This window comes from Hyla sarda, chromosome 6 (assembly GCF_029499605.1).
Source record: "Hyla sarda isolate aHylSar1 chromosome 6, aHylSar1.hap1, whole genome shotgun sequence".
Taxonomy (NCBI): domain Eukaryota; kingdom Metazoa; phylum Chordata; class Amphibia; order Anura; family Hylidae; genus Hyla; species Hyla sarda.
In genome coordinates, this window is record NC_079194.1 from 236,648,456 (window position 1) to 236,675,420 (window position 26,965).

The 26,965-nt window shown below is 46.5% G+C and overlaps 1 long non-coding RNA gene across 1 annotated transcript in view; it reads right to left on the reverse strand.

Annotated features, from left to right (window-relative positions):
- Positions 1–488: 488 nt before the first annotated feature.
- Positions 489–26,965, reverse strand: part of LOC130276815 (uncharacterized) — an 84,550-nt gene continuing 58,073 nt past the window's right edge. The window contains exon 3 of the long non-coding RNA XR_008845254.1: positions 489–1,409. This is a non-coding gene — a long non-coding RNA (uncharacterized LOC130276815). The remainder of the gene's footprint in view (positions 1,410–26,965) is intronic.

Here is a 26,965-nt window from a genome sequence, read left to right on the forward strand (position 1 = left end):
AATAACAAGACCCCAATGAAGGTTTATAACAGTATTTTTTTTCCTTCATTTTGTCAGGTAGAGATAAGAAAGTTATAGAATTGTCTGCTGTAAAAAAAAAAAAAAGGAAAAAAAAAAAGCTATTCACGTAGGCGCATAGTATTATATTCTTCCTGCAGTTCTATGGGGTTCACTTGGCCAGTCAGGGAAGCTTTGGATATCAAGGCTTGAAGTTTTATCTCAGTGATTTTTGAAGCTCAGCACATAAGAATAATGCTGAGCTGTCATATAGTGATATCTGCTTGTACATTGACATTGGTTTAATACTTGAACGTTAAGTGGCCTGGAAATCCTTCTGAAGTCTGATGTCTTGTCTACTTACAAAGAAGAGGCAGAGATTTGGCCTTGGAAAATGTGTGTGAATATTCTGGCTGGAAGTGGACAGGAATATAGATATATTAAAAAAAAAGCATTACAATATACTTTAGGCTTTCAAGTAAAAGACAAAAAGGATGGAAAGGGAAATATTTATACACCATAATTGGATCAGCTCCATCTTATTGTAGCTATACAATATATGCATTTTCAACGGTTTATGCAAACAGTGTCCAAAGTACAGTTTACTTCCATTAAAAATGTTTCCATTTTTCCACCGTAACAAAACATGCTGTACCTGTTGTTAGGCTCAGTCAGTCTCCAATAACAAAAACACCAAGAAGGAACAGAAGAAGTGGGGGCAGGACTATCGTGATGATAGGCTCACTGCAATACGCAAAGCCTGTCCCAGCTGTAAGATTGCTCCTCTGTATCTGCTGAGAGTCATAGGATTGCTGCTTTGCTCAAATACAGTTACCAAACCCTTCCTCCTCTCATCTTATGGATCTACAAGCTTACTGTGTGTGTTTTCTGAGCTGTTATACTATAATGTGTCTGCTAGCACACATTTGTCTTAATAAACAGTTACAGTAAAACTTCTTTAGGATGACCACCCAAAATTGCTCAAAATTGTCTTGTTAGGGAGGTGATCAGAAGATAAGTATGCATAGGATATGATGAAACCAAAAAGTCACTGGAAACCTGTGTAGATTAAGTGTGTAAATATCGGATAGTTTTGAAGGAACCAAAGCCCCTTCATCAAATGAAGGAAGTCCGTCATGAGTATGAAAGGAAGAAGGGAAACTCAGGATTGGGGAAGGACAACATGTAGAGAAGCCCAAGCATAATAACTATGAAAAGCAAAAAATACAGACCACTTTGCAAAGCAATAATCGTCCATCACTGGATGGCATAAGAGAGAGAGTTCTTTGATGGTGAGAAGACTTCTGGGTTTTCCTCTGAGAAAGTCATTCTGGTGCAGGCTTCTGACGCTTCTGTATGAAAGAAAGTATCCAGAGCAGATCTCAGAGGAAGGCGCTTTATTTAGGCAAAGCCTGTAGGAAAAAAGACAAGTGCTCTGGTGAGTAGAGAGTCACGTTAGCATCCCCTTTGCTTACAAGCAAGGCAAAAGGGAAACCCCAGCTGTAAGGAATAAGTATAGTCATTGAAATCGCCAAAAGAGGATTCAAAGTAGACCTTCTTTCTATGAATAATAATGCAGTCTGCAGATAACATCTCTGGGATAAATAGGATCTGGATTCCTTGACCAATGAGCCCTATCAACAGCAACAGTGGAAGTAGGCAGGTGGCCAAGGATGTTATCGAATACAGCTGAGAGAACTAGCAACAGCTTCTGGGACACCCTGCATTCTTATTTTAGTTCTACAATTTTTGTTTTTGAGATCGACCATGTTTTATGACAGAGAATGCAAAACTTGACCATCTCTCTCTCCCTCTCTCTCTCCCTCTCTCTCTCCCTCTCTCTCTCCCTCTCTCTCTCCCTCTCTCTCTCTCTCTCTCTCTCTCTCTCTCTCTTCTCTCCCTCTCTCTGTTTTTGTTGAAAGTCCCATGTAAATCAATGGGAAATGTATGTTCTCACATAACTTCCGTACGACTGGAGATATTTCAATACCTGGTACACAAATTACTTATATGTCAAATAAAAAGATATGATAGTTAAATTAACCTTTATCTACACCCTTATATAAAAGATTGGTTTTTGTTTCAAGTCCCATGCAAGTATATGGGACTTCCAGTACCTTACTCCACAAGCTCTGCTCTGCATCTCCTGGTGAATGTGTCACACCCCATCTCACAAAGATACGCCCACATTTTAAGCCCCACCCCTTTTATTATCTACCCCTTTTGTGCATCGGTCTGACTTGCAAATCACGGCCAGTCCTACAAAGCCACGCCCCCTTCTATTTCTAGCTTACAGTCTCTTCATCACAAATCAGTCCCACTTGAGGACAGGATATGAGGATGGGACATAAGGACGGGATATTAGGTTGGAAATGAGGTTGGGATATGAGGGTGGGAAATGAGGTCGGGATATGAGGATGGGATAGGAGGTCAAGATAGGAGGACAGGAAATGAGGTCAAGATAGGATGACTGAATAGGAGGACGGGATAGGAGGTCGAGATATGAGGATAGGATATGAGGTTGAGATAGGAGGTCGGGATATGAGGATGGGATATAAGGTTGGGATATGAGGTTGGGATATGAGGACGGAATATGAGGACGGCATATGAGGTTGAGATAGGAGGTTGGGATAGGAGGTTGGGATAGGAGGTTGGCATAGGAGGTTGGCATAGGAGGTTGGCATAGGAGGTCGGGATAGGAGGTCGGGATAGGAGGATAGGATATGAAGTTGAGATAGGAGGACGGTATATGAGGTAGGGATATGTGAAAAGGATATGAGGATGGGATATGAGGTCGATATAGGAGGACGGGATATGAGGATGGGATATGAAGTTGAGATATGAGGACGGGATATGGGGTTGGGATATGACAACAATATATGAGGATGGTATATGAAGTCAAAAGCTTCCTCCTATGTTGATTTTCCTCCCCAACAAGGATTTGGAAGGAAAAACCGGGCCCCACCGGGTAACTAGCTAGTCTTATATGAAGGATAGCCTTATGCCTATCCCATGCATGTTTAAACTCCTTCACTGTATTTGCAGCTACCACTTCTGCAGGAAGGCTATTCCATGCATCCACTACTCTCTCAGTAAAGTAATACTTCCCGATATTACTTTTAAACATTTGCCCCTCTGATTTAAAACTATGTCCTCTTGTGGTAGTTTTTCTTCTTTTAAATAAGCTCTCCTCCTTTACTGTGTTGATTCCCTTTATGTAATTAAGTTTTGATCATATCCCCTCTGTCTTTTGTAATGAGATCTTAGACACCTCTAATTTGGACACTGCTGCCTTAGGTTGAACATCTTTTAGGACCACTTGAGGTCCACAGCCAAAGCTGACAATTCTGCCATAGTTGGATGCAAGGTCAATAAGGCTTAACCCCTTAAGGACCAGGCCATTTTACACCTTAAGGACCAGAGCGTTTTTTGCAAATCTGACCACTGTCACTTTAAACATTAATAACTCTGGAATGCTTTTAGTTATCATTCTGATTCCGAGATTGTTTTTTCGTGACATATTCTACTTTAACTTAGTGGTAAAATTTTATGGTAACTTGCATCCTTTCTTGGTGAAAAATCCCCAAATCTGATGAAAAAAATTTAAATTTAGCATTTTTCTAACTTTGAAGCTCTCTGCTTGTAAGGAAAATGGATATTCAAAATATATATTTTTTTGGGTTCACATATACAATATGTCTACTTTATGTTTGCATCATAAAATTTATGAGTTTTTACTTTTGGAAGACACCAAAGGGCTTCAAAGTTCAGCAGCAATTTTCCAATTTTTCACAAAATTTTCAAACTCACTATTTTTCAGGGACCAGTTAAGTTTTGAAGTGGATTTGAAGGGTCTTCATATTAGAAATACCCCATAAAAGACCCCATTATAAAAACTACACCCCCCGAAGTATTCAAAATTATATTCAGTGAGTGTATTAACCCTTTAGGTGTTTCACAGGAATAGCAGCAAATTGAAGGAGAAAATTCAAAATCTTCATTTTTTACACTCGCATGTTCTTGTAGACCCAATTTTTGAATTTTTGCAAGGGGTAAAAAGGAGAAAATTTTTACTTGTATTTGAAACCCAATTTCTCTCGAGTAAGCACATACCTCATATGTCTATGTTAATTGTTCAGCGGGCGCAGTAGAGGGCTCAGAAGGGAAGGAGCGACAAATGGTTTTTGGGGGGTATGTCACCTTTAGGAAGCCCCTATGGTGCCAGGACAGCAAAAAAAACACATGGCATACCATTTTGGAAACTAGACCCCTCAGGGAACGTAACAAGGGGTAAAGTAAACCTTAATACCTCACAGGTGATTCACGACTTTTGCATATGTAAAAAAAAAAATATATATTTTACCTAAAATGCTTGGTTTCCCAAAAATTTTACATTTTTAAAAAGGGTAATAGCAGAAAATACCCCCCAAAATTTGAAGCCCAATTTCTCCCAATACAGAAAACACCCCATATGGGGGTGAAAAGTGCTCTGCTGGCGCACTACAGGTCTCAGAAGAGAAGGAGTCACATTTGGCTTTTTGAAAGCAAATTTTGCTCTGGGGGCATGCCGCATTTAGGAAGCCCCTATGGTGCCAGGACAGCAAAAAAAAACACATGGCATACCATTTTGGAAACTAGACCCCTCGGGGAACATAACAAGGGGTAACGTGAACCTTAATACCCTACAGGTGTTTCACGACTTTTGCATATGTAAAAAAAATATATATATTTTTTTACCTAAAATGCTTGTTTTCCCAAAAATGTTACATTTTTAAGAAGGGTAATAGCAGAAAATACCCCCCAAAATTTGTAACACAATTTCTCCCGAGTACGGCGATACCCCATATGTGACCCTAAACTGTTGCCTTGAAATACGACAGGGCTCCAAAGTGAGAGCGCCATGCGCATTTGAGGCCTAAATTAGGGACTTGTATAAGGGTGGACATAGGGGTATTCTACGCCAGTGATTCCCAAACAGGGTGCCTCCAGCTGTTGTAAAACTCCCAGCATGCCTAGACAGTCAACGGCTATCTGGCAATACTGGGAGTAGTTGTTTTGCAGCTGGAGGCTCCGTTTTGGAAACAGTGGTGTACCAGACGTTTTTCATTTTTATTGGGGAGGGGGGTTGTATAGGGGTATGTGTATATGTAGTGTTTTTTAATTTTTATTTTATTTTGTGTTAGTGTAGTGTAGTGTTTTTAGGGTACAGTCGCACGAGCGGGGGTTCACAGTAGTTTCTCGCTGGCAGTTTGAGCTGCGGCAGAAAATTTGCCGCAGCCCTAAACTTGCAGCCGGATACTAACTGTAATCCTCCGCCCATGTGAGTGTACCCTGTACGTTCACATTGGTGTGGGGGGGGGGGGGGACATCCAGCTGTTGCAAAACTACAACTCCCAGCATGTACGGTATATCAATGCATGCTGGGAGTTGTAGTTTTGCAACAGCTGGAGGCACACTGGTTGTTAAACACCGAGTTTGGTAACAAACTCAGTGTTTTGCAACCAGTGTGCCTTCAGCTGTTGCAAAAGCTACAACCCCCAGCATGTACGGACAGCGGAAGGGCATGCTGGGTCTTGTAGTTATGCAACAGCTGGAGGCATACTACTGTGGCTGGGGATGCTGGGAATTGTAGTTATGCAACAGCTGGAGACACACTGGTTTGCTACTTAACTCAGTGTGCCTTCAGCTGTTGCAAAACTACAACTCTCAGCAGTCAGACAGCCAACGGGCATGCTGGGAGTTGTAGTTATGCAACCACCAGATGCACCACTATAACTCCCAGCATGCACTTTAGCTGATTGTGCAAGCTGGAAGTTGTAGTTATACAACAGCTGAAGGTACACTTTTCCATAGAAAGAATGTGCCTCCAGCTGTTGCAAAACTACAAGTCCCAGCATGCCCATAAGGGAATGCTGGGAGTTGTGGTGGTCTGCCTCCTGCTTTTGCATAACTACAGCTCCCAGCATGCCCTTTTTGCATGCTGGGAGCTGTTGCTAAGCAACAGCGGAAGGCTGTCACTCACCTCCAACGATCCAGCCGCATCAGGTCAGTCCCTCGTCGCCGCCGCTGCTCCTGGGGCCCCGATCCCAACAGGGACGCCGGGGATCGGGGTCCCCAGCACCCGGGGTGCACGTCCCGCACCCGCTCACATCCTCCAGAAGAGGGGCGGAGCGGGTTGCGGGAGTGACAACTGCAGCAGGCGCCCTGATTGGTCGGCCGGTAATCCGGCCGACGAATCAGGGCGATCATGAGGTGGAGCCAGTGCCACCTCACCCCTGCTGGCTCTGGCTGTTCGATCAGCCAATAATTCCGGGTCACTGGAGACCCAATTGACCCGGATTCCCCGCAGATCACTGGACTGCAGCCATCGCCGACATGGGGGAGCATAATGACCCCCCTGGGCGATATGCCCCGATGCCTGCTGAACGATTTCAGCAGGCATCGGGCACCGGCTCCGCTCCAGATGGTTGCGGGGGGCCAGTAAAACACATGACATTCTCATATGTCATGTGTCCTTAAGGACTTGGAAATGGAGACGTATGAGAACATCATGTGTCCTCAAGGGGTTAAAGGGGTACTCCGGTGAAAAACGTTTTTTTTTTTTTTTTTTTTTTAAATCAACTGATGCCAGAAAGTTAAACAGATTTGTAAATTACTTCTACTAAAAAATATTAATCCTTCCTGTACCTATTAGCTGCTGAATACTACAGCGGGAATTCTTTTCTTTTTGAAACACAGAGCTGTCTGCTGACATCATGAGCACAGTGCTCTCTGCTGACATCTCTGTCCATTTTAGGAAGTGTCCAGGGCAGCATATGTTTGCTATGGGGATTTTCTCCTAGTACTGGACAGTACCTAAAATGGACAGAGATGTCAGCAGACAGCACTGTGGTCATGATGTCAGCAGATAGCTCTGTGTTTCAAAAGGAAAATAATTTCCATTGTAGTATTCAGCAGCTAATAAGTACATGAAGGATTAAGATTTTTTAATAGAAGTAATTTACAAATCTGTTTAACTTTCTGGCACCAGTTGATTTAAAAAAAAAAGTTTTTCACCGGAGAACCCCTTTAAAGTTCAGGATAATCACTAAAATCTCTAAAAATATGGACTATGGGGGAGATTTATCAAAACATGTCCAGAGGAAAAGTTGCTGAGTTGCCCATAGCAACCAATTAGATTGCTTCTTACATTTTGCAGAGGCCTTTTCAAAAAATGAAAGAAGCAATCTGATTGGTTGCTATGGGCAGCCAATCAACAACTTTTCCTCTGGACAGGTTTTGATAATTCTCCCCCTATATCTTCAGATTTAAGTGATGGAGCGGAGGAAGTTGAGATCAGAATCAGGTTAAGGATTCATATCCAATCATCTGTGGCATACTGTACGTATGCTAGAACCAGAATGAGAGTAACTAGAGTAACAGAAAGAGTCCTCCATAGAAGAAGACCCCTTATAAGCATACTTAGTGGGAGTTTTTGGACTCCATCCCCAGCAGTGGCTCCTCATCTCAGCATTTCCCCTCAGTGGGGAATACTGGAATGAAGGAGATATGTGGTCCATTATGGACATTTCTCAACGGGTTTAGTCAGGTTTTCTTTACTATAATTGTCGCAAAATTGTCGCAACTGCGACTACGCGATTTTTCGTGCAACATTTTGACTGGAAAGCGAGAAAAACAAGTTTTCCAAAAATTAACTACGTAGTTATAATTTTAAAATGGACTACGGGTAGTCAGGTATTTATTAACTGCGACAGTCGCAACTGCGCAAAAAAAAGTCGCAACAGGGTTAAAAATTGACTAAATTTACTCCAGCTCAAACATGGAGCAGAAAAAGCTACTACCAAAGTAAAAAAGGAAAAATTGCTTACATGAAAGAAAATTATCAACAGGCTGAAACCAGTTGATAAATAAGTCACACATAAGCAAAAAAAAAGTAAGGAAAAAATTACTAAAAAAAAGAATACAAAAGCAAACATTGATAAATGTCCCTCCATATGTGTAGAGTCTGGTAGAGTCTGGCACAGGACTAGGACATGCCCTCTTTAGAATCTCCGGGTCAATCCCCTCACCAGGTAGTAGAGGGATAGCGACCTGGAAAGTGTCAGGTACTTGGAAGTCAACAGAGGGAAGAAGAGTGTCCTGGGTTAAGAGCTGCGCCGCTGATGCCACCAAGCTGAATGGAGGAACAGAAGCAGAGGGTAAAGACGTCAGTACTCCAGGAGAAGGCCACGGTGGACATAGGCCCCAATATGCGGACTGGAACTTCTGAGGAGCCCAGGTGGAAGAAGGAAGCAATGGAGGGCTACAGGCTTGGTAGGTGGGGCATGTTTACAATGCTTCCTATGTCTGTTCTTTAACATAAGCAGCTGTTAGGTCCCTATGAGGATCAGCTCCAGCAGGAGCTATATCTAGGTGCGCACAGCCGCCAGTGTGCCTAGCCACACCTTTTTTTTTCCTGTTTTGTTCACATTTTTCACTGTGTGGGATCAATAACATTATTACACTAGCTGAGAGCCTGGTCTTCCTACCTAAACCTTTTGGGAGAGGAAAACAACAATAACGCTCTTATCTTCATATCCCAACCTCATATTTTGTCCTCATATCCCATCCTCATATTCCTACCTCATATACCAACCTCATATCCCATCCCTGCACTAACTATTATCTGCACCTGCCTGCCAGACAATTGTCAGGATTTTTAAATGATCCAGGCAATCTCTGCAGCCTGAGAGTAACGTGATCAGGAGATGTACCGGAAGTCCCATAGACTTGCATGGGATGTCATACAAAACCCCCAACCATCACAAATGGATTAGGGTTTATTTAAGGGGGTACTCCCCTGGAAAACATATATTTTTTTAAATCAACTGGTGCCAGAAAGTTAAACAGATTTGTAAATCACTTTTATTTAAAAATCGTAATCCTTCTAGTACTTATCACCTTCTATTTGCTCAACAGGAAGTTCTTTTCTTTTTGAATTTCCTTTCTGTCTGACCACAGTGCTCTCTGCTGACACCTCTGTCCATTTTAGGAACTGTCCAGAGTAGGAGCAAATTCATATAGAAAGCCTATCCTGTTCTGGACAGTTCCTGACATGGACAGAGGTGTCAGCAGAGAGCACTGAGGTCAGACTGAAAAGGAAATTCAAAAAGAAAAGAACTTCCTGTGGAACAAATAGAAGCTAAAAAGTACTAGAAGGATTAAGATTTTGAAATAGAAGTAATTTACAAATATATTTAACTTTCTAGCACCAGTTTATTTAAAAATAAAGTTTTCCAGGGAGTATCCCTTTAACTCTACTTTATTTCTGGTTGACATATAAGTAACGTGTAACAAGGAGAGTACGTTGGAACATACACACATAAACGCACACATTTGGGGAGATTTATCATTGTTGTCTTTAGGAAGTGTGTTTTGAAGAAATGTTTTTGCTTTGGTTTTGCTTACATATGACATATTTATCATACTATTGAATGGGGGTTGATACATTTCTTGCATGTTAGTAAAAAAATAAAATAATTCAGAACACTACTATGATTCCTCCCCTGCGACACTTTGTGACCTTTAGAGATGAGCAAACTTTTGAAAAATTCAATTTGGCAGATTCGTCGAATTTTACCCAAAAATTGTTTTGGGTCGAATTTATTTGCGGCAAATCTATATTAAAAACGGCTATTACTGGCCTACAGAGAGCATCAATAGAGGTGTAGAACACTTTGCTTTGTTCTAACATGCATATGGAGTGTGCTGGGGTAGTGAAATAATACTGTTATTCAGTATGACATGCAGATTACAGGCATATCTATTAAAATTACCGTTGCAAAGGGGCACAATGACAGAGCATGGAGGTGGCATCAGTATGAGGAGACCATATAGTGGCTGAATGACACAGCGTGGAGGTGTTGGCAGCATGAGGAGACCATGTAGTGGCTGAATGACACAGCTTGGATGTGGCAGAAGCATGAGGGGACCATATAGTGGCTGAATGACACAGCGTGGAGGTGTTGGCAGCATGAGGAGACCATATAGTGGCTGAACGACACAGCACGGAGGTGTTGGCAGCATGAGGAAACAATATAGTGGCTAAATGACACAGAATGGCGGTGGCTGAAGCATGAGGAGACCATATAGTGTCTGAATGACACAGCCTGTAGTTGGCAGAAGCATGAGGAGACCATTGAAATTTAAGATTTTGAAATTTAAATAGACGACTTTGAAATTGAAATTGTAACTCCAAAGTTTTAGTGTCCCGGGCCCCAGCGTGTGGGTACAAAGGACCAAATCTAACAATGTCAAATGTCACATGGCAGCACAATGACAGAACCCGGAGGTGGCATCAGTATCAGGAGACCATATAGTGGATGAATGACTTCCTGGAAATTGTGGCAGCATGAGGAGACCATATAGTGTCTGAATAGCACAGCCTGGAGGTGGCTGAAGCATGAGGAGACCATATATTGGCTGAATGGTACAGCCTGGAGTTTGTGGCAGCATGAAGAGACCATATAGTGGCTGAATGGCACAGCCTGGAGTTGGCTGAAGCATGAGGAGACCATATAGTGGCTGAATGGCACATTCTGGAGGTGGCTGAAGCATGAGGAGACCATATAGTGGCTGAAAGGCACAGCCTGGAGTTGGCTGAAGCATGAGGAGACCATAGAGTGTCTGAATGGCACAGCCTGGAGTTTGTGGCAGCATGAGAAGAGACCATATAGTGTCTGAATGGCACAGCCTGGAGTGTGCTGAAGCATGAGGAGACCATATAGTGTCTGAATGGCACAGCCTGGAGTTTGTGGCAGCATGAGAAGACCATATAGTGTCTGAATGCCACAGCCTGGAGGTGGCTGAAGCATGAGGAGACCATATAGTGGCTGAATGATACAGCCTGGAGTTGGCTGAAGCCTGAGGAGACCATATAGTAGCTTAATAGCACAGCCTGGAGGTTGTGGCAGCATGAAACAACCATATAGTGGCTAGGTGGCACAGCTTGGAGGTTGCAGCAGCAGCAGCATCAGGAGTCCTGAAAGTAACTGAGTGTTGTGGTGGGTGGCAATACCAGCAACGAAGGTGGGTGAAAAAAGGTCTGATGTGGAGGAATGTTTGTAACGGGGGAGCAGCGCCTTAAATCTGTTTTGAACTATCCATATTTGTGAAGTGAAGTCAATCTACTCTGATGTATGAGGCATTGGTGGGTGGAAATCTTGGCTGATCCATGCCTGATTCATCTTCACAAAGGTCAGTCTCTCCACATTTTTCGGGGACAGACGAGTTCTCCTTGGGGTGACAATGGCCCCCGCCGCACTAAACACCCGCTCTGAGGGCACACTACTGGCCTGGCAGTACAGCTTTTTCAGGACAAACTCTGCTAGTTGTGGCCACAAATCAAGTTTGGCTTCCCAGAAGTCCAGCGGATCTTCAAGGTGTGTTGGCATGGGCAAGTCAAGGTCCTGCTCCAGGTGTACCTGCTGCTTAAGAGTTGCTTCAGTATGCGGGTGAAGAAAGCTACTCATCACCGACTTTGGACTCAGGCTGCTGCTGATGGAGATGATACTGCTCCTGCACCCCTCCCCTGCAGCCTTGGCAGTGGAAGGTGAGCGCAGAGGGCCCCCCGAGTCAGATCTACAAGAGGATGGACGATGGCGCTGACTACGTAGGATATCTCTGTAGTAGGTCAGTTTGCCCTCCCTCTCAGTGGGTGTAAAAAAAGGCCACCATTTTGTGCCAGTAGCAGGGGGGTCCTATAAGGTGGAGAGCCAGAAGTCATCCCGCTGCCGAATGGTGATAATTCAGTGGTCAATTCGCAAGCAAGTGAGCATGCATGGTGCCATTTGTGCAAGTGACTCGGAGGAACTCCCTGCCTCCATCTCTACTGCATACTGCCACGGTGTGTCGGGGTCCTCTGTCTCGCCTTCCTCATAACCCTCTAGCTGCTCATGCTACTGCTCTCCTGTCAGATGACAGATGAGAAAAACCGCCCATCTCACAAAACCTAAACTGTACTCCAAAAAACTGTACTGTGCTCCTCCTAAACTGTACTGTCCCCTCCTCCTCCTCCAGTTCAGCCCCCACAGAGCTCATGTGGCCTTCAAATGTAGGCGTCACGTCTCCAGTACCCTGACCAGCCATCATTTCCAACACATGTTGTAGTAGATGAAGCAGTATGAGCTCGTATGAGTTGCCACTGGTTCACATTGAAGTTACACAGGGGAGTCTCCCTATCCGCTTGGATCATGAAGAAATCCAACATATGGAGGGTGGAATTCCAACGTGTAGAAACATTGCAAATCAGACTATGTTGGGGGATGCCCTTCTGACGCTGCTGCTCAAGGAGGGTGTGCTTTGCGGTGTACAAGTGGCTGAAGTGCATGCAAAGTTTCCTTCCCATTGTTAGGATGTCTTGCAGATGGGGGAAACACTTCAGGAACCGCTTGACAACCAGATTGAACATGTGTGCCATGCAGGGCGCATGTCTCAGTCTTCCACTTCAGCTCGGCACAAGCCATCAGTTCTCCGAAAGGTGCAGAGTCCACCACTTGAAAAGGAATGGACTGCGGCACCAGCAACTTAGACTGGAGCACATTCAGCTTCTGCGCCTTTGGATGAGTGGGCGCATACCGTTGTCTCTTGGACATGGCTTCACCAATGGATTTCTGGCAGAATGACTGACTCACAGTAGGAGGAGCAAGAGCATCTGGAGCGACAGAATAATGCAGCCGACTCCAGGCAGTCATTCAGCCACTATATGTTCTCCTCATACTGCCACCTCCAGGCTCTGTCATTGTGCTGCCATGTGACATGTGACTCATTGTTAGATTTGGTCCTTTGTACCCACACGCCGGGGCCCGGGACACTAAAACTTGGGAATTACAATTTAAATTTCAAAATCCTCAATTTCAATTTCAAAATCTTAAATTTAAATGTCAAAATCTTAAATTTCAATGTACTCCTCATGCTTCAGCCAACTCCAGGCTGTGCAATTCAACCACTATATGGTCTCCTCATGCTTCAGCCACCTCCCGGCTGTGCAATTCTTCTGTGCCATTTGTGTACAACACCAGCCGGTGAGTACTTTTGCCAGGCTTTTCACAGTATCTAGGCCCTTGAGACTTAACAGGAACAAAATGGTATAACTGTAACGGCTGGTGGTGTGGATCTGCTGTACCTGTGTGGATGATGACGTGAGCCGCATCGGGGAGTGGAGTCTAAGAAGCCGCTGGTTTTCACCAGAGCCTGCTGCAAAGTTGGATGGACTTGATGCGGAAGGTGGCTCCCGGGTCGTTACCCCTGGCACGATTCGTCCACAAAGGCAGCCAAGGTGATGCGAGGCACATAAGGAAGAGATGTACTCAGAGTTGGGGAAAGGCAGGTAGGTCAGGGCTGGCAGCAAAGAACTGTGGTCAGGAAACATAGCAAGAGAACTGTTACACGGAATAGCAGATCACACAGGGAACGCTTTCACTAAGGAAGCATGGCACAAAGATCCGGCAGGGAACAGGAGGCAGTGCGGGGTTAAATAGGGTATTTTACAGGGAAATACCAATCAGTAGTGCACTGGCCCTTTAAATCTCTGAGAACCGGCGCGCACCCTAGGAGGCGGGTTCACGCGTGCCAGCCACCAGGGAGGACAGAGGAAGCAGGGAGATGGCAGGACAGGTGAGAACCGGTGGACCGAGCGCTATAGCATTGCATCATGTGAAGAGCATTGCGGTCCGTGCCAGGACAAGGGCAGAGAGTGCGCCCACAGACAGCAGCACTATACTTAACAGTACCCCGCCCCTTAGATCTTCCCCTTTTTTAGGATGCAGGAACCTACGCACAAGATCCTGGTCCAAGATGTTTCCATCGGGTTCCCAAGATCACTCTTCCGGCCCGAACCCCTTCCAATCAACCAGAAAGGACCGTCTCCCTCTGACAGTCTTGGTGGCCAGAATCTCCTTCACCTCAAACAAATGAGAAGGTGAAATGTCCCCCTGGGAAAAATGGTTAAGATCAAGAGGCTTAAGGAGGGAGACATGGAAGGAGTTTGGGATGCGAAGGGAAGAAGGCAGGCAGAGTTTGAAAGAAACCAGGTTAATATGGCGTAGAATTTTGTAGGGACCATGGAAACGAGAACCTAGTTTGTAACCAAGAATCTTTAAATGAACATATTTGGCAGACAGCCAGACTATCTCCAGGAGAAAAGATCGGGGTTGGTCTTCTTTTCTCATCCTGTGACTTCAAGACGGTTGAGGCATGTACTAAGGAATGCCGGGTTTCCTGCCAAATAGCCAGAAAGTGCTGGGCCTGAACATCCACGGCAGGTACCCTAGAAGAAGCTGGTAGAGGAAGAGGAGGGTGAGGATGGCGGCCATAGACTATATAGAATGGTGGATTTTCTAGTAGCCTCAGAATCACGGTGATTATAAGAAAACTCCACCCAAGGAAGTAGGTTGGACCAATTGTCCTGTCGTGCCGAAACAAAGTGTCGGAGATATTCTCCCTAAATTTGGTTCACCCTCTCTACCTGGCCATTGGTCTGCGGGTGGTATGCAGAAGAAAAGTTCAACTTGACTTTGAGGCGAGAACAGAGGGCCCGCCAGAACTTGGTGACACACTGGACCCCTCAGTCAGACACAATGTGTAACAGTAAACCATGTAAACAGAAAATATGCCGGAAGATTTGATCTGCCAGCTGTGGAGCTGAGGGAAGTCCAGGCAAAGTAACAAAATGGGACTTTTTGTAGAAATGATCTGTGACAACCCAGATGACCGTGTTGTTAGAGGAGGGTGGAAGATCAGTGATGAAGTCCATGGCAATGTGTGTCCAAGGACACTCCGGAATGGGCAGAGGTTGTAGTAGACCCACAGTTCTAAGTTGAGGCGTCTTGTCACGGGCACAGGTAACACAGGAACGGACAAAATCTGAAACATCTCGCTCCAAATTCGGGCACCAATAATGTTAGGAGATGAGCTAAGTGGGCTTTCGTATTCCCGGATGCCCGACCAGTCAATACCATAATTCTAAGGTGAGAGCGCACAAGTAATTAGCCTAATTGGCTACATTTGTGGGAGTGGTGTGGGGTATAAAACCTCCCCTATCCCACAGGTAGGGGCGTATGTATCGTTGGCGGTAGTTCTCTTGTCAGTCTACCGTATTAGGTCATACGTTCCCCGGAGTGTAAGTCGTTGTGGTCCGGTTCCGTCCCCTCGTGTTTTCCTGTTAGGTAAGTGATGGCTTCGGCCCCTGCTGTGCCCTGATGCCACCCGGCCCTGTCCTCCAGAACTGCTCCCCGCATTGCAATTCCAGCCCGGGGCGGGCCCCGCTCCTGCCGGGCCTGGTGCTCATCTCCACCCGCTGGCCCCGCTGCTTGTCATGCGTTCGGCCGGGGGGAGGAGGGGGGTTTTCCGTGTCCCCGCGGCGGGCAGCTCGCCCCGGCACTGCCTCGGCCTTGCGCTCATTTCCCTGCTCATTTCCGGTCTGCCCAGGGGAGGGGGGGGTGCGTTGCTGCACACCGGGCCTGGGGCTCCCCAGTCCTCCCGGTGGCTCCGCTCCACGAGCGTAGCCGAGCGGGGGGAGACGGGGCCCCCGGTTCCCCCGCGGCGCGACTCCAACCCAGGGGCCGACAACCGCGGGCAGTTCCCTTACCTGGTCGGTGCCCTGGTCCTGCCAGGGGGGGGGGGGAGGACCGCTCCTCCCGGGCTCAGGGCTCCGTCTCCTCCTCGCAGCTCCCGCCACTTCGTGCTCCCGGGCGTGGGGGCGGGGCCTCGGGTCCCACTGACACGACGTCATCCCCCGGCGCCGCAGTTAAACACTGCCAGCCGCGCCGAGACGTGGAAAACCCCCTTGGCACGGCCTGTCCTCTCCTCCACCAGCCCGCTGTAGTTCCCAGCGGGGGGGGGGGGGGGCAGGAGGTGTCATGACCCCGGTCCGCGGGCTCGGCTGCCGGACCAAGCAGGTTCGGCGACACCGCATCTCTGGGGCTCCCAGCAGCCGCAGAGATGCATCAGGTTCAGCAGGTGGCCCTGACTTCCCCTTCAGCCCCCCCCCCCTTTTCTGTTTCACCCGTATAACAAGTGTTGTCCATGGGGGCCACGGCAAACAGCAAACAACATTTGACATCATGTCATCTAGAGTACTGGGGGAGGGACGGGGGGGAGGGGGGAGAGAGCAAGTGGGGCGAGTGCAAATACTATGTTGGGGGGGTTCAGACTGTACAACGTCACCGTGTTTATGGGTCGGTGGAGGCTCCTTGCCAGTCTTCTCTGTCTATGCCTCCATCTCAGCGTTGTATTTTTTTTTCCTCCAGATTTTGTCTAGCTGGTTGTTGGTCCCAGTCCCCACAGTGACTCCTCTCTCAGTTGTCAGCTCAAGGTATTAAAAAAAAACACACACCCACACTCACTCCACCCACTCACTAAACCTTATTTCCACGGCGGTACACACCACGTCACGCAAACAAGCTGCTACTGACACGTCTTCAGAGCCACGGGCGTCATTTCAACTGTCAGTCGGCCCAGGTCTGACTCTTCTCCAGCCGGGGCGCTGGCACGTGTTATTGTTTCTTGACTCATCTTCAGAGCAATATGATGCATTACACATAAGCAGGGGATCACCGTGTCTGACACGCCTTCAGTGGGGTCCTCAGCGTATGCTGTTCTGACTCTTCTTAAGCGCAACAGAATACACATAGCCTTAGTCGCTTGCTCACGTTTAGCCTATCACACCCTCAAATACCCACGTACTCACTCAGTCTAACTGTCCAATGTAATTCCTCAGTTGGAAACCAGGTCGTGTGAGTCAGGCTTCTTGCTCAGAACAAACTCAGGATACGCAGCAGGTCAGTTGTAAACTCAGTTGCCAGGGTCGCATAGGAGTTCTAACCAGCCAATTTTTGTTTTCTATCGGCACCCTTTTCTGGCCCGGACAGGTTTTGCCAGAGACATGTCTCAACCTTCGGACATCGAGGAAGCCCTCTCCATCCCAGATAAGGGCAGCTTACCCTCCTACCGCGCCTGGACCATCCCCAGGCTGATGGAGGAACTTAGGAGGAGAGGCATCCCTTTCCCTGCCTCAGCCAGGAAGGGCGAGCTGTTCCAGTTACTAAACCCCGGTCAGGCCCCAGGGGGAGCCCGGGAGCTTCGGAGGCTCAAGCCTCAAGTGCCTCCCTGTCACAGCCCCACACCATGATGATGGAGGTGCTCACCTCAGTATCTGGGTTCCAGGCAAGACTGGAACTCATGGAGCGTTCCAGGAGCATGGAAGTAGCCACGACCTCGACCGCACCTACGGCTTCTACCTCTCAACTTCCACCTAACATTACACTTGCACACTTTATCCCAGCAGCCATTAAAAAGGACATCCTCGAGGGCAAGGACGTCAACCTTGCCTCTCTACTAATTGCAACTACTGACCTTAACAGCACCAAGACTGTCTCCTGCGGTGACCTAGCAGTTGCCTTTAAAATGCTAGGCTCAGCAGGAAGCTAAACGTGGCAGAGTTCATGATTGCCTTTGGGCTCTTCAGGGACGTCATCTGTTCCGTCAGCCCCGGCCGCAGGGAGGAATTAGACTTATAACTGCATAAAGTCACTCAAATGGCATACAAATACGGAGGATCCACTTTTTACGAATATCACAAATCGTTTTCTGCCAAGCAGCCGCCGCTCACGCGCAGTTTAACTATGCCACCAACTGGGGTGCTGTTGACACAGAACTGTACTGTGAACACTTTGCTGGTCTAAAAGCTCCTGCCTGCAGCTCATGCGGAGTCACAACCCCTACACCCCGCCAGTCCAAAGGAACACGGCCGCCCTACACAGACTAGGCAGGCCGGTGAGGTATCTGGGTAAAACCCAGATATGCAACAATTTTAACCTTTCAACCTCTCTGTACAGCAACTGCAGACTGTTACACGTATGTTTCAATTGTTTCAGGGCCCACCCCAGCTCCATCTGCTCCCAGAAGGGTCCTCAGGTGTGACTAGGCGTAGTGCAGGAACAGGTCCTAGCCCGGATCCTCGCTAGTCACCCTGATCCCAACTGGGTCAGTTGGCTGGTGGTGGGTTTCTGCGACTGTTTTCATACTGGTCTAGTCGCGTTGCCCCAATTCACGCATGAATGCGGTAACTTGTTGTCTGCCCTTTCTGAGCCAGAGGTCGTGTCCAGTCTGATCACCACTGAACTGACCAAAGGCTTTATGATTGGGCCATTTGATGTACCCCCCTTTTCCTGTTGGAGAGTCAGCCCACTGGGGCTCGCCACAGGGAAATTTTCAAATAAAAAAAGATTGATTTACGACCTTTCAGCTCCTTACTCCTCTCCTATCCCCAGCATCAATGCCCTAATCCCTTCTGATGAATTTTCCATGAAATACTCTTCAATCGACCAAGCGATCCAAGTAATCTTACACTTGGGCAGAAACACATGGCTGTCAAAGGCAGACATCACGGACACCTTCAAGCTACTCCCCATAAAGTAAGACCTCCGGCAATGGCACGGAGTCAAATGGCAGAACAAATACTATTTTGCAATTGAGCTCACGTTCGGGGCAAAGAGCAGTTCATGGCTCTTTGATCAACTAGCCACTGCACTACATTGGGCGCTACAGAACATCTCCAATTGCCAGCACACAATTCATTATCTGGATGATTTCTTATTACTAGAACATCCAGACTAGACCCCCAGCAACCTCGGTGCTCTACAGACTCTATTTTCAGAACTCGGAGTCCCAGTCTCTCCTCACAAGACTGAGGGCCCCGCCACGCAGCTTACTTTCTTAGGCATCATCCTGGACACCACGAACATGCAAGCCAGACTTCCTCAGGAGAAACTGGCCAGAACCCGTGAACTGATCCACAAGCTGTCCAGATGCCGCACAGTATCCAGGGTTGAGCTACAGAGTCTCTTGGGTATGATGGCTTTCGCCATGAGGATCATTCCTCAGGGCAGATCTTTCATATCCAGACTGTTGGATCTACTTCCCTCAGTCTGGGGTCAGAGGCACAACATACAGTTAGATAATGAGGCCATGGCAGACCACCTTATGTGGGACCACTACTTGGTAAATTGGAAAGAGGCCTCTTTCTTCATGCCCTCGGCAACTGAACAATCCCCCACAGTAGTTTCTGACGCCTCAGCAATGGGTTTCGCGGCCATACACGGAACCTACTGGCTGGCAGGCCCCTGGCCTGCAGACATCTTACTTATCCCCAACTTCAGAGAAACGTCAGCCTTATTTGAAACCTACCCCAAGGTTGCTGCCGCAGCGGTTTGGGGGCACTCTTGGACCAACACCACTGTTCGGTTCCTGTGCGATAATGCTGCCACCGTAGAGATCCTCAACAAGGGTCGTTCCAGATCCCCCCCAAATCATGCGTTTTGTCAGGAGGTTTGTTTTGCTTTCACTTCATCACAATTTTCATTTTATTTTTGAACATATTGAGGGTAGCAAGAATCTGACGGCAGATGCCTTATCCAGGGCTAAAATGAATGTATTTTTCCAGGTCCAGCCAGATGCAGACCAGGCTGGAGTTCCAGTTCCTCCACTCCAGAGCCTTCAGATGGATTAGCCAGCTACATCACCATTGCCAACGACCTGATCAGAAGGTCACTAGCACCCAGCACTACTCGAGCCTACGACGACGCCTATGCGTCTTTCACTTCTTTCATGCACAATCTAGTACTTCAAGCCACAATTTCCGTGCATTCTTTTCTAGCTTTTGTTGGATTTTGCCATTCTACACTGCATCTATCTCACAACTCCATGAAACTGCACTTAGCAGGGCTACAACACCATAGATCACTTGCGCATCCCAACGCTCCTTCACTACTTTCCGTCCGGCCTATCAAAGCAGCACTTAAAGGTATCTTCGTTCTCAGTCACCCTACTACCCCTTCTCGCGCACCGGTCACTGGGGATCTTTTTCGAGCCATGTCTTCTCTACTAGACACGCACCCCTTCGGCTATCACCTCCGCACTATCATCAAAGCCGCCATTCACTTTCTACCAGTTCCTTAGACCAGGGTAGTTCACACGTCACGGTCACAGGTCACCTGGTCTAACCCTGAGCCAACTCTCACCAAACGGACCAGGTTTCACACTCACCCTACTCACTTCCAAAACCTCCAGGTGGGGGGCCTCCATACTCTACTTCCCCACTGCACACCAATGGTGCCCTGTCTCCACTCTCACAGACCTCGTCCACATGCTGTCTGGACACGCGGCAGACAGTCCTCTCCTCTCGATCGATGGTCGGACTCTGTCTTCCTCGCAGTTCTTGAAACATGTCCGCTCACTAATTGTGATTCTGGGCCACGACCCTACTGGCATCACAGGGCACTCCTTCAGAATCGGAGCGGCCTCGGCAACCTCAAAACATAACGCGCCAGCACACATCATTAAGAAACTAGGCCGCTGGAACTCAAGCTGCTTTGAACGATATGTACCTGACCCATCAACTGAGATGGCAAACGTATTTAAAGTGTTAGCTTTGTGACTTCAATAAAATAGTGTTGCACCCTACTTCTGACTCTTTGCCCTCTATAGGCATACCCCCGCTCGCGGTATTTGGGCACACTTCATCTGCTTCTGTTCATCATTTACTTTCTATGTCTATCAAGGCTTCAAGTCTTAGGTTGGTAAGTACTGTCATACATGCTTATTCCATAGGTAAGCCACTCTCGGCCTTTTCAAGCCACGACCTCAAGTAATTAGCCTAATTGGCTACATTTGTGGGAGGGGTGTGGGGTATAAAACATCCCATATCCCACAGGTAGGGGCGCATGTATCGTTGGCGTCACCCACCCAACCCCCCCCCTTTTTCTATCAATTCACACCAGGGTATGCCCTCTATAGGCCTACCCACGCTCACGGTATTTGGGCACACTTCATCCACTTCTGTTCATCATTTACTTTCTAGGTCTATCAAGGATTTAAGTCTCAGGTTGGTAAGTACTGTTATACATGCTTATTCTATAGGTAAGCCACTCTCGGCCTTTTCGAGCCACGACCACAAAAGACTTTCCTGGTGGAACTTGCTGTAGGTCGAGAGGAGCGACTAAGATCAAACGCTCAGGAGGCACGATGTGCCGAGGGGGAGGAGTCCAGACCCACCACATTAGAAGCCCTGGAGAGAGCATCGGCCTTAATGTTCTTATCCACAGGCTGAAAATGAATAAGAAAATTGAATCTGGAGAAGAAAAGAGACCACCTGGCCTGCCGGGGATTCAGATGCTGAGCAGACTGAAGATACAAAAGATTCTTATGATCTGTGTAAATACTGACTGCATGAGAAGATCTTTCCAGTAGATGACGCCATTCTTCCCAGGGCGAGCTTAATGGCCAAAATTTCACGGTCTCCAATTGAAAAAATTCCTCTTGGCAGGCGAAAAGTTCTTGGAGAAAAACTCACAAGTCACAGTTTTACCCCTGGAAGTCTTTTGGGTCAGTATTGCTCCGGCTCGGTTAGCGTGTGCACCCTAAAGCACTAAACTCACGCCGGGCATGTGCGTACATATAACAAAAAAGGATCTCTCCGCAGCACACGTAGTATTGTGAAAAAGATTCAGTGATTTATTCCATAATAAAAAGTGTTTTCACAGCAAGCGACGTTTCGACCAGTCTTTTTCAAGCAGTGCACATTCAAAGGGTTTACACACATATTAAAATGGGTACCAATCAACTGATACCAAGGTGCATCAATTACATAATTATGTGAATAGCATTAGAATTTTTACAATATATAATATATATATATATATATATATATATATATTTATGTACACTTTATGCAATGTATGCACTATATACATATAATATATTTGGTGCATACAGTGCATAAAGTGTACATAAATACATATAGTAAAGTGCTCGTGATAAATGAAGTCATATTAAAAACTGTTACTGCCATAGAAAGTTAATAGATCATCATATGTACACGTGAAAAACAATTCCATGATCGGGGGGGTGGAGATATCATAACTAGTGTTGCTCGCGAATATTCGCAATTTGAATATTATTCGCGAATATCGCATATTCGCGAATTCGCGAATTTCGCGAATATAGCGCTATATATTCGTAATTACGAATATTCGTTTTTTTTTTTTTTTTTTTCTTCACAGTACACATCACAGTGATCATCCCTCTCTGCTTCCAGCTTGTGTGGTGTAAAGAAGGCTGTAATACTACTGTGTGAGACTGACGTGCGAAAATTCGCATATACGGAAATTCGCATATGCGAACATTAGCATATGCTAATTTTCGCATATGCGAATTTACGCGCGTGTTAATTTTGTATGCCAATATTCACATGTTAATTTTCGCATACGCAAATATTCGCATATGCGAAAATAAAACAAGAATATAACGAATATGCGAATATTCGCGAATATATGACGAATATTCGTCCATATATTCGCGAATATTCGCGAATTCGAATATGGCCTATGCCCCTCAACACTAATCATAACCCTCACTGATGCAAAGTTTGTATATCGGATCCACCATTACCAACAAACAGTAGCAGCTGTGCATGCCTGTGCCACGAACAGGCTCTCTATGACACACTAGAGGGCATGTGTGCTATCATCCAATCGGCATTCACGTATGGTCACGTGCCGCACGTACAAGGTATGCGCGCGCAAGTCACATACAGAGTGTCAGGCTACACTGTTTGCGCCTTCGCACTCCGTATTTAAGGCTCACTGGTGACCTATTTGATGTGGGAAAGCTTTACCATACATGTTTTTTTTTACAGAAGACCATAACTTTAAGGTAGCGGTTGTTAACTATACATAAGGCCTGCAGCAGCATCAACACGCACACAAGTAGAGCATTAGTATATTTATGGGCATGAACCCCATGATGTTATCAACATTCATGGGTCACTCCCTGTTTTAAGATCACGGCAAAGGCAGCCGGTCATGACACAATGAAGTGACAGGTCCAGCATGTCAGCCTACGATCTATCCCTTAACTCCAAGGCAAAAGTAGCACACAGAGCCTCATCATTACAGGCCAATTCAGAGGCAAGAGTGCAGAACTGGACCGCGTAGTCACCAACAGTAGAGTCCCCATGGCGGAGGTTCAGTAGTGCGGTTTCGGCCGAGGAGGCCGTGCAGGCTTTTCAAAGACACTGCGGAATGCAGAAAGGAAGGCTTGCAGATTGGAGGACACCGGATCATTTCTGTCCCAGAGAGGTGTGGTCCAGGCCAGGGCTTTCCCGGAAAGAAGACTGACCACGAATGCCACCTTGGCCCGCTCCATTGGGAACTGATCAGCCATAAGTTCCAAATGCATAGAACATTGGGTCACAAACCCCCTGCCCAATTTAGGGTCCCCTTCGAAACTTCGTCATCAGAGACAGATGTAACTGGGAGCCAACGGAAGCCACGGAAGCTGCAGACACCGGAGGAGCCACTGAAGCAGGTGGAGGCTGATGCAGCTGTTGAGCAGAGAGGAGCTGCTGAATCATTGCGGATAGCTGATTCAGGTGTTGCGCTTGTTGCTCAATCTGAAGAGATTGTTGTGCCACTATGGCAGATGGATCAGCGACATTCGGCAGATGAACCTTTGCGGGATCCATGGCCGGATCTTACTGTAACGGCTGGTGGTGTGGATCTGCTGTACCTGTGTGGACGATGATGTGAGCAGCACCAGGGAGCGGAGTCTAAGGAGTCGTTGGTTTTCACCAGAAGCTGCTGCAAAGCGGGATGGACTTGCTACGGAAGGCGGCTCCCGGGTCGCTACCCCTGGCACGATTCGTCAACAAAGGCAGCCAAGGTGATGCGAGGCACAAATGGAAGAGACGTACTCAGAGTCGGGGACAGGCAGGTAGGTCAGGGATGGCAGCAAGGAACTGTGGTCAGGAAATGTAGCAAGAGAACTGGTACACAGAATTGCAGAAAACACAGGGAATGCTTTCACTAAGGCAACAGGGCACAAAGATCCAGCAGGCAATGGGAGGAAGTGCGGGGTTAAATAGGGTTCCAACAGTTCCAAGGAAACACCAATCAGTGGTGCACTGGCCCTTTAAATCTCTGAGAACCAGTGAGCATGTGCCCCAAGAGGCGAGTATGCACGCTATGGCCACCAGGAAGGAAAGAGGACGAAGGAAGACGGCGGGGCAGGTGAGAACTGGCGGACCGAGCGCTATCGCATTGCATTATGCGAAGCGCATTGCAGTCAGTGCGGGGAGTAGGGCAGAGAGGGCTCCCACAGCCAGCGGCGCTACACGTAATAACACCACTTAGATGTTTGTATTTATGAGGGGAGGACAATGCGCTACAGTACACTTCAAAAAGTACTTTTGTACAACACCAACCAGGCCTTTCACAGTATCTAGGCCCTTGAGACTTTAACAGGAACAAAATAGTACACCACTGAGATGTACGCATGTGGTATGCACTTATGAGGGGAGTACAATGTGCTCCAGTAAACTTAAAAATGTATTTGTGTACAACACCAACCGGTGTGTACTTTTGCCTGGCCTTTCACAGTATGTAAGCCCTTGAGACTTTAACAGGAACAAAATAGTACACCACTGAGATGTACGTATGTGGTATGCACTTATGAGGGGAGTACAATGCGCTCCAGTATGCTTAAAAAGGTATTTGTGTACAACACCAGCAGTACACACCAGTGCTGCAGCACACAGTCGCTGCGTACTACACCCAAAATTGCACTCTCTCAATCTCACTCCCTTCCCTATCAGTGCTTCTAGGCAGGATTTATGCTGAGCTCAATCGCTGTTGTTCTGTGCAATACACTGCTCTCTGTCCCGCTCTGTAATAGAACGCTGTAGACAGTGACTGGGTGAATTGCTGCAGTAAGAATGCTTTTCTGTGCAACATACACTGCTCTCTGTCCCTCTCTCTGTGCAACAGAACGCTGACTTGACTAGGAGGTGAATCACTGCTGCAAAAAACGTTTCTGTGCAACACACAGCGCTGTCCCTATCTCTCTGCAGTGAAAGGTTGCAGTGGCTGCCAATTATATAGGGCTGTGACATCACAGGGGTGACTGGCTGCTGATAGGCTGCATGCTGCATGTAATTCAAGGTGATCCTGCCTACCCTTGTTCCTGCCTTCTCAGGATTCCTTGCCCCATGTTCTCACATGTGGATCCACCATTTTAGATTCCCTGGAACCTGGACTGCTCTAAATGGAGTTTAATGAAGAGAATTGTGGTGATATTCGCATTCATTGCGAATCAAATTATTCCTGAAATTCGTAACGAATTCAGATTCGTCAGAATCCCTAATAGCAATGTCTCTCAACAATAAACCAATCAGCTGAAAAGGAATGTGTTCAAATTTCCTGCAGGATCACCGCAGGATTCTTGAAGTATTACACAAGATATACTGAAATCAGTGGCATGTCCATGACATGCAGGGTCTTGCGGACTGAAAAATGTTGCATGTTTCCAATCTTTATGTTGACCATCACCCCCACCATCAACTTTTAAAGGGGTATTCCATGAAAAAACTTTTTTTATGTATCAACTGGCTCCAGAAAGTTAAACAGATTTGTAAATTACTTCTATTAAAAAATCTTAATCCTTTCAATAATTATCAACTGCTGAAGTTGAGTTGTTGTTTTCTGTCTGGCAACAGTGTGCAGTTCCCGAGACAAGCAGAGATGTCAGCAGAGATGTCAGCAGAGAGCAGAGTAGAAGAGGTTTGCTATGGGGATTTGCTTCTAAACTGGGCGGTTCCCGAGACACGTGTCATCAGAGAGCACTTAGACAGAAAAAAACATCTCAACTTCAGCAGCTCATAAGTACTGAAAGGATTAAGATTTTTTAATAGAAGGAATTTACAAATCTGTTTAACTTTCTGGAGCCAGTTGATATATATAAAAAAAATTTTTTTCCTGGATAACCCCTTTAACTTTAATTTTCTAAAAAGAGTGTTTAAAATAGTTTTTTCTCTAAATCTATTTTGAAACTATATATGCACAGGTTACTATAAATAGGTAAAAACATAGCATTTTGCTTAGATGCTTGGTTCAGCACAATGGACAGCTTTAGCGATTCCCATTTACTACTGCACAGCCATTAGTTGGAATTTAACTGACAGGACTATGACTGTTCATCAGCACTGTAATCACTGACTGACACAGATCCTAAATATTTACCCCCGTCTCCTTCTCCACTGACATAATGCCTTCACACCTTCACTACTCTACCCCACATAGTCTGGTACTACAAATCCGCCATATCAAGCGAGAATGCTAAATGGAAACTTAGCTGGAGTACCAAATGCAGCCAACTAAACTATGTCAGTACTGTGTTGTATATTGTAGTTCAAGGGGCCCTGGAACAAAATAGGGGTAAAGAAATCATAATATCCCCCATAACCCATAATCACCTGCAACAAAAGAATGTGTTGATGTTTGATCACCTATCTTTTTTCTTTGATTATTGGGTTAAGTTTCCACAATCTTGTTTGATTTAGAGCCTGTAGAGTGGGAGTCCCCATACAGGTTCGGCTTGGCCATAAAGAAGTTTCCAGAAAATTCAGACAAACTGAAAATGTGTAATACTGGTTGTCTGGTTACCCAATGGAAACCCCAATTATAGCTTTTCTGCTACCTTAGAGAAAAAATGATCCCCCCCCCCCCCCTTACTGGAAGTCATAATTAAAGGTTTGCATGCAGTAAATCTGTGGCGCAAAACAGTACCAGCAAAGAGGACTGTATATCTCTGATGTTATATCTCTACGTTATCTGGTGAAAAAGGATAGGGGAAAAGTATCTGATCACTGGGGATCTGACCTCTGTGACCCCCCACAATCTCCCGAATGGAGCCCAGTCTTTTACATCTGGGTGCTCCTTCTTCCCACTGGGCACTCCACAACTCCGGCCTCAACCTTCCCAGATGGCCTCTCAGCTGTTGATTGGCTGAGCGGACTGTCACTGCTGTTCATTACGTTTAAATCTCTGAAGTGGGGGCCAGAGCCCTCAGGAGAAAGCAGCTGATTGGTGAGTTGACT